Below are 6,071 nucleotides of genomic sequence, written 5' to 3'. Positions count from 1 at the left end.
GTTTAATTGAAATTCAGTTGCGGAGTTAAGAGTTCTGTTTTAAAAAAAATGGGGACCCCATTTATTGAGAATAATGACGAATACAATGGTTTGCTATGAGAATATCTGTGCAATCGAAACGTAAACAAGCCAAATTAGAGAATCCCTGTTCCCCGTCAATAGAAGTCTTTTTAAAATTAAAGAAATTCATGACCTAAAGTTTCATTGCAAAAGCTTACAGAAAAACTAATTCATAAAATTATGATCTATGAAAACAATTTATATTTTTAGACCTTTGTGTTTTTAAGGCCAGGGGGAGTTGTGATATTAAATTTCAAATGCAAAATTAATGTAAAGTTTCGGGGGGAAATGTTGAACAGACATAATGTATGAATTTATAACCTTATCTCTGACCTTTTGACGTCAAAATCGATAGGGTTCTTCTTACGCATGTGAGCTAAGGCTAGGTATAGGCGTTTCTATGCAAATGAGCTATTAAGAGGTACATTTATTATGCAGAGAAAGTTTTGATATAATTTAATTTTGTTTGTATTCTTGCCTCTGATTGGTTAATATCCAAAAAGGAACACAAATTATTTCTGTATAACCTGGTTTGGTATGGGGACACACCCCCCTGACAACCAGCTGAATTATCTGTATCCATACAATCCTCTCATTTCCAGTCCTCGAGATTCATGGAAAATTTCAGATTTAATAAACGTACCTTTAACTTCAAACGATAATTCGCTCTTACCACACGTTAAAAGGCTGCTAGGCCTATGTATCAGTTTTTACCTCCCCTTGCTTCCCATCACTTCCGTTACTTCCGTTACTAAGGTTGTATTATTGAGCGGCAAATTTGAACTAATAAAAAGCAACGAAATTTTACACCCATAGTTATTTCATGATTTTAAAATTAAATTATAAGGAATGACTCTAATTCTTGGCCAAATTATTCGAGTATAATTTGGCCAAGAATTAGAGTCATTCCTAAATTATCTTCTTATGCATACTTATGCCCTGTTCACACGGAGAGTTTAATTCGCAGTAAAATAATGCGAAGTAAAATGATGCGAATCAAACTAATGCGAATTAAATTGCGTTCACACGACAGCTAATGCGAAATATATACATTTGTGGTATCTCTCTATTATATAAACATGCAGAGAGCAAATATCTTCATACCTGTATGAAGTTTTTCGAAGGTCATAGGTCATTACGTGACCTAATCACACAGCGCAGTAATATCTACTGTAGCATAAAAAGACTTACTCCACTAAGCAATATAGCATGTTTTTCATGCATAAAAATGTACAAAATACGCAAGTAAAATAATTATCATTTTATTTACAATGTAAATGAGTATTTAATACAGTTCTTGATCGATTTTACATAGAGAATAGAAAACTACGTGTTATAAGTTTCATGTCTGAGCTGCATAGTCTCAACGTTTACCCTTATTTTTCTCGCAGACCTCTGAATGCTATAATTTTTTTTCCATTAAACTTTACTCACAATATATTTGAAAATCTGTTGGAAAATATCAATGTAATGCAATCACGCCACAAACAGCTGACAAACACTGCACTTTGGAAGTTCGGTAGGCACACCTCCATCATCGAGATCGTTGTGACGTTGTCTTAACATGTAAGTTGTCAACATCATAAATTAATAAATATGCCTTACTGAAATCGTAGATTTTATGTTTTTGATCAAATTTTGTACTTGATTTCAAGTTATCTGGTCCGGACAAGTGTCTCCATCCATCCCTTTCCGACCGAAATTCCTCCAACTTTTTAGTATCAAACATCGGACGTGTTTCTTGTGTTTTTTAACATCGAATATGGGTTCTCATGAAAACAAAAATTCCCAGACACCAATATGCTCACTATAATAATTGATCACAAGAAGACTTTCACAGAATATTCCCTTCAAAACAATCCTTTGCCAGATGAATTTGAAGCGTAACCGCTTTTCAAGCCGATTTACACCTAGCGTAATTTGTCAAAATCTACGACGTACAGTTAGTGCAATATTTATATTCGATTACATTCGATTGTCCGTCTCAAATGTATATATAAGTAATAAATAACGAGTTTAAAAACTTCAATGGGAATTGAAGTGGGTCGGTACGTAATCAAATCTTCTGAGAAGGCCTTCGGCCTTCACAGGATTTGATCACGTGACCGACCCACTTCAATTCCCATTGAAGTTTTTAAACTTGTTATTTATTTCTTAAGTAAATTAATGCGAATTAAAATTTTATTTCTACAACAAGGCTATTCAGTAAGGCTATTATGACGTCATTTACAAATCACGTCATTTTGTGCAGAGCAGATATACATTTGACATAATGTCATAGTGTCTGTACACATTTTAGTGATTAACATAATTTTGCTTTGTTTTCCACTCAAAAATAGCGCAAGTACCCATATTTGACCATCGACATGTGGCCTGTGACTTAATTCGGCCCTTACGCATGCGTCAAAATTTAATTCGAATTAGCTTCGCTTAGCGTTCACATGGAGCTAATGCGAAGTAATTTAATGCGCAGTAAACTAATTCGAATTAAACTAATTCGCATTAAATTCTCCGTGTGAACGCGGATCAAATTTAATTCGCAGTAACTTACGTTTAATTCGAATTAAACTCTCCGTGTGAACAGGGCATTAGTAGCCTCGGTATGTTATAGCCAGTACACATTATGACGTCATATTATGACGTCACTGTTCTTACCGACTGGAGTTAATAAAGCATATCAACAAAACAGCTTCGGCGCAAGGGATTACCCTATTTAATTTTACTTAAAAATTGTATAATGCTAAGAGGAATATTCTATAGATTAATAAAAATGTTGCACAAATCCTAGGCATTTTCTTATTTGATCGGAATTGGAGGAAACTTATACCGGACTGTACATTTTTACTCTGATTCAACTTAAAACTTTACAAATAGAAATTATACAACTGAGCTGTAGATATCTGTGCAGCAATACCAGCAATCTTTGGAATATTTTGCTTCTAAAAATACCTTGTTTCAGTTAAATAAAATAAAGCATGCCCTTGCGCCGAATGTCCATTATAATCTTGTGTAGTAAAGAACAATGACGTCATAATATGACGTCATAATGTGTACTGGCTATCTTATGTCGTGGGTACCAAGTATCTATTAGACAATATGTTTTAACTTTCTCTGCATAAAAGATATAGTCCTTGGGCATTTTAATTAGTTTATTTGCATAGAAATGCCTGTACCTAGCCTTAACTCACCTGCGTAAGGATATCCGCTCTTCAGCAAGGAAGGATTACTCTATATAAGTACTTATTCTCTATTGAGAAGTTGATGGCTCGTTTTAATACTCCCCCTCAACTTCTCTACGAAAGGCCTCATAAAAGCAGTTCAGAAATTGACTAAATGAAGAACCAAAACCGGGTCCCACTTCGATCGGTGTTTTAGGATTGATGCATTATCATAGGCATATTTTGGATGCACAGATGTTGTTTTGCAATGGAAATGCGATTAAAAATGCCGATTCTGCTGACTTAAAAAACATTCATCACGGTAGAACACTTACTTGCGATATCTGTGTCACCGGATTCCTTCATTCATTCAAAACTGCGTTTGAACCCGGTTGACCTCTAAGTAAGTCTAAAACTTTTTATCCGGATAAATTGTACTAAATGTTTCAGTGTAAAATAGTTATCCGGAGAAATAGTTTTAGACTTTTTTAGAGGTCAAACGCAGTTTTGAATGAATGAAGGAATCCGGTGACACAGATATCGAAAGTAAGTGTTCTACCGTGATGAATGTTTTTTAAGTCAGCAGAATCGGCATTTTTAATCGCATTTCCATTGCAAAACAACATCTGTGCATCCAAAATATGCCTATGATAATGCATCAATCCTAAAACACCGATCGAAGTGGGACCCGGTTTTGGTTCTTCATTTAGTCAATTTCTGAACTGCTTTTATGAGGCCTTTCGTAGAGAAGTTGAGGGGGAGTATTAAAACGAGCCATCAACTTCTCAATAGAGAATATATAAGTACTATTTTATTTTGAGAGTCAACTTTAAAATAATGTTTGTTTGCCCTGACTGTCCCGACCCAGGATGGAAAAATAAGGGTCGGTAGGTCAGTGGGGATTTTTTTTTCACAGAAAAGTTTCAAATCAATGCTGAATTTCAAAATCTGTTTTCCGACATGCATAACAAATAATTGTTTCCAGTAGGTTAAAAAGAGTTTCGAGTCGGACCATTTTTAGCCAGTCGGTCCGCAGAGGACAACCAACCAAATTTTTTAAGATGGTCTAAATTTGAAGTTTTTGTGCAACGATTGTCATTTTATTCATCTCATTATGTTTTAACTTTCTTTGCTGTATCAAAAACTGTACTGTAAAAAGTTTACATTTGTACCCAAATACAAAAATTAATACAAAAGTACAAAATTTAATACATTTTTAAGGAAATCAATTTCCGTTAATTTAACATAAATACCGATGTTTATAAGTATGTTATGAAATAAGAAGTGATCTTTGATGTATTCCAAAGATAGCACAAGCTTTTTACACATGTGTTATACCGGTATAAGAATTGCATGATGTAAATAATAGAATGTATTCTTCCCGAATACCGGGATACCTATATTTTTAAATTCTAAAATATATTTGTTGATCAATTTTCTGATAATGCATAGCTGGTGCTTTTATTCACATTTCCTGAAAACATATTTGAGTTTTCATAATTTTCCCGACATTTTTGTGGGAATTTTCAATTTCTTAACTGCTGATTTTCATACGGAGTTGTAATAATAAATTTTATCGCAGAAAGCTTAAAGCAAACTAAGTTATCATCTATAAAAAATGCTATTTGCAATGTATGAATTTATGTCCTTTGACCATTTGATCTCAAATTTAAAAGAGTCTTCTTTAGGTCATAAGGAGTTGTGATGCATAATTTCATTGCAAAAGCTCTCAGATTTTAAGACAGTCTGGAAACGAAAGTGTTACACACAAAAAATGCATGAATTTAGGACCTTGACCTCTAACCTTCTAACCTAAAACTCGATAGAGGTCTTCTTTACGTAATATGGAGTTATGATATTAAATTTAATAAAGAAAGCTCAAAGAAAACTAATTTATCATCTTGAAAAATATTATTTATGATATATGATTTTTGTCTTTGACCTATCGACCTTAAATTCGAGACATCTTTTTAAGGCCGTAAGAAGCTGTGATATATTTTTAAATTGCAAAGGCGTAAAGAATGTTAAAGATATTGTCTAGAAACGAAAGTGTTAAACAAAAACAGAATGAATGAATTTATGACCTTGAAACGAAAGTGTTACACACAGAAATACAGACAGACAGACGAATGAGCTGCGTTTTTATGACAGTTTGGTTTATTAAGAAGGTATCCAGAGCTTGAGACTGTCAAACTTAACAACTGAAGAAAACTTAAGTAAAATCATCATTTTCTCCAATTGTCAGTTTATCTGATAATGCTAGGAGAGGAGTGAATCTTTATTACGTAAATATATCAGTTTTCAAGGCAGAATTTAATGTATACTCTCTCAATGATGTTCTCACAATAAGCAAAACAAATATACTTTGATTTAGAATTTTTAAAAAGTATGTATAATATGCATTATATGAAGCAATGCTTTTAATAAGATCAATTTGTGTACATTGAAAACATGCTTTTTGTCTATGAGCAAGCTCCTTTGGCATAACATGTACATCTGTCAATTCCCAGCGACCGCAAAATACACCAAAAGCTCACCGCTTGTCTCTGTTACATGGTGTCCTTTCAATGATAAGACTTCTGCAGTCATCAATGTCTATTCCATAACAAGAGTCTTCTGTAGTCACCAATGTCTATTTCATGACAAGGAGTCTTCTGTAGTCACCAATGTCTATTCATGACAAGGGTTTTTCTGTAGTCACCAATGTCTATTCCATGACAAGGAGTCTTCTATAGTCACCAATGTCTATTCCATGACAAGGAGTCTTCTGTAGTCACCAATGTCTATTCCATGACAAGAAGTCTTACATAGTCACCAATGTCTATTCATGACAAGGAGTCTTCTGTAGACATC

Source organism: Saccostrea echinata, unplaced genomic scaffold (genome assembly GCF_033153115.1).
Source record: "Saccostrea echinata isolate AGI-Se365-2 ecotype Australia unplaced genomic scaffold, CSIRO_AGI_Sech_v1 ptg000043l, whole genome shotgun sequence".
Classification (NCBI taxonomy): Eukaryota; Metazoa; Mollusca; class Bivalvia; order Ostreida; family Ostreidae; genus Saccostrea; species Saccostrea echinata.
This window is presented reverse-complemented; position numbering follows the sequence as displayed.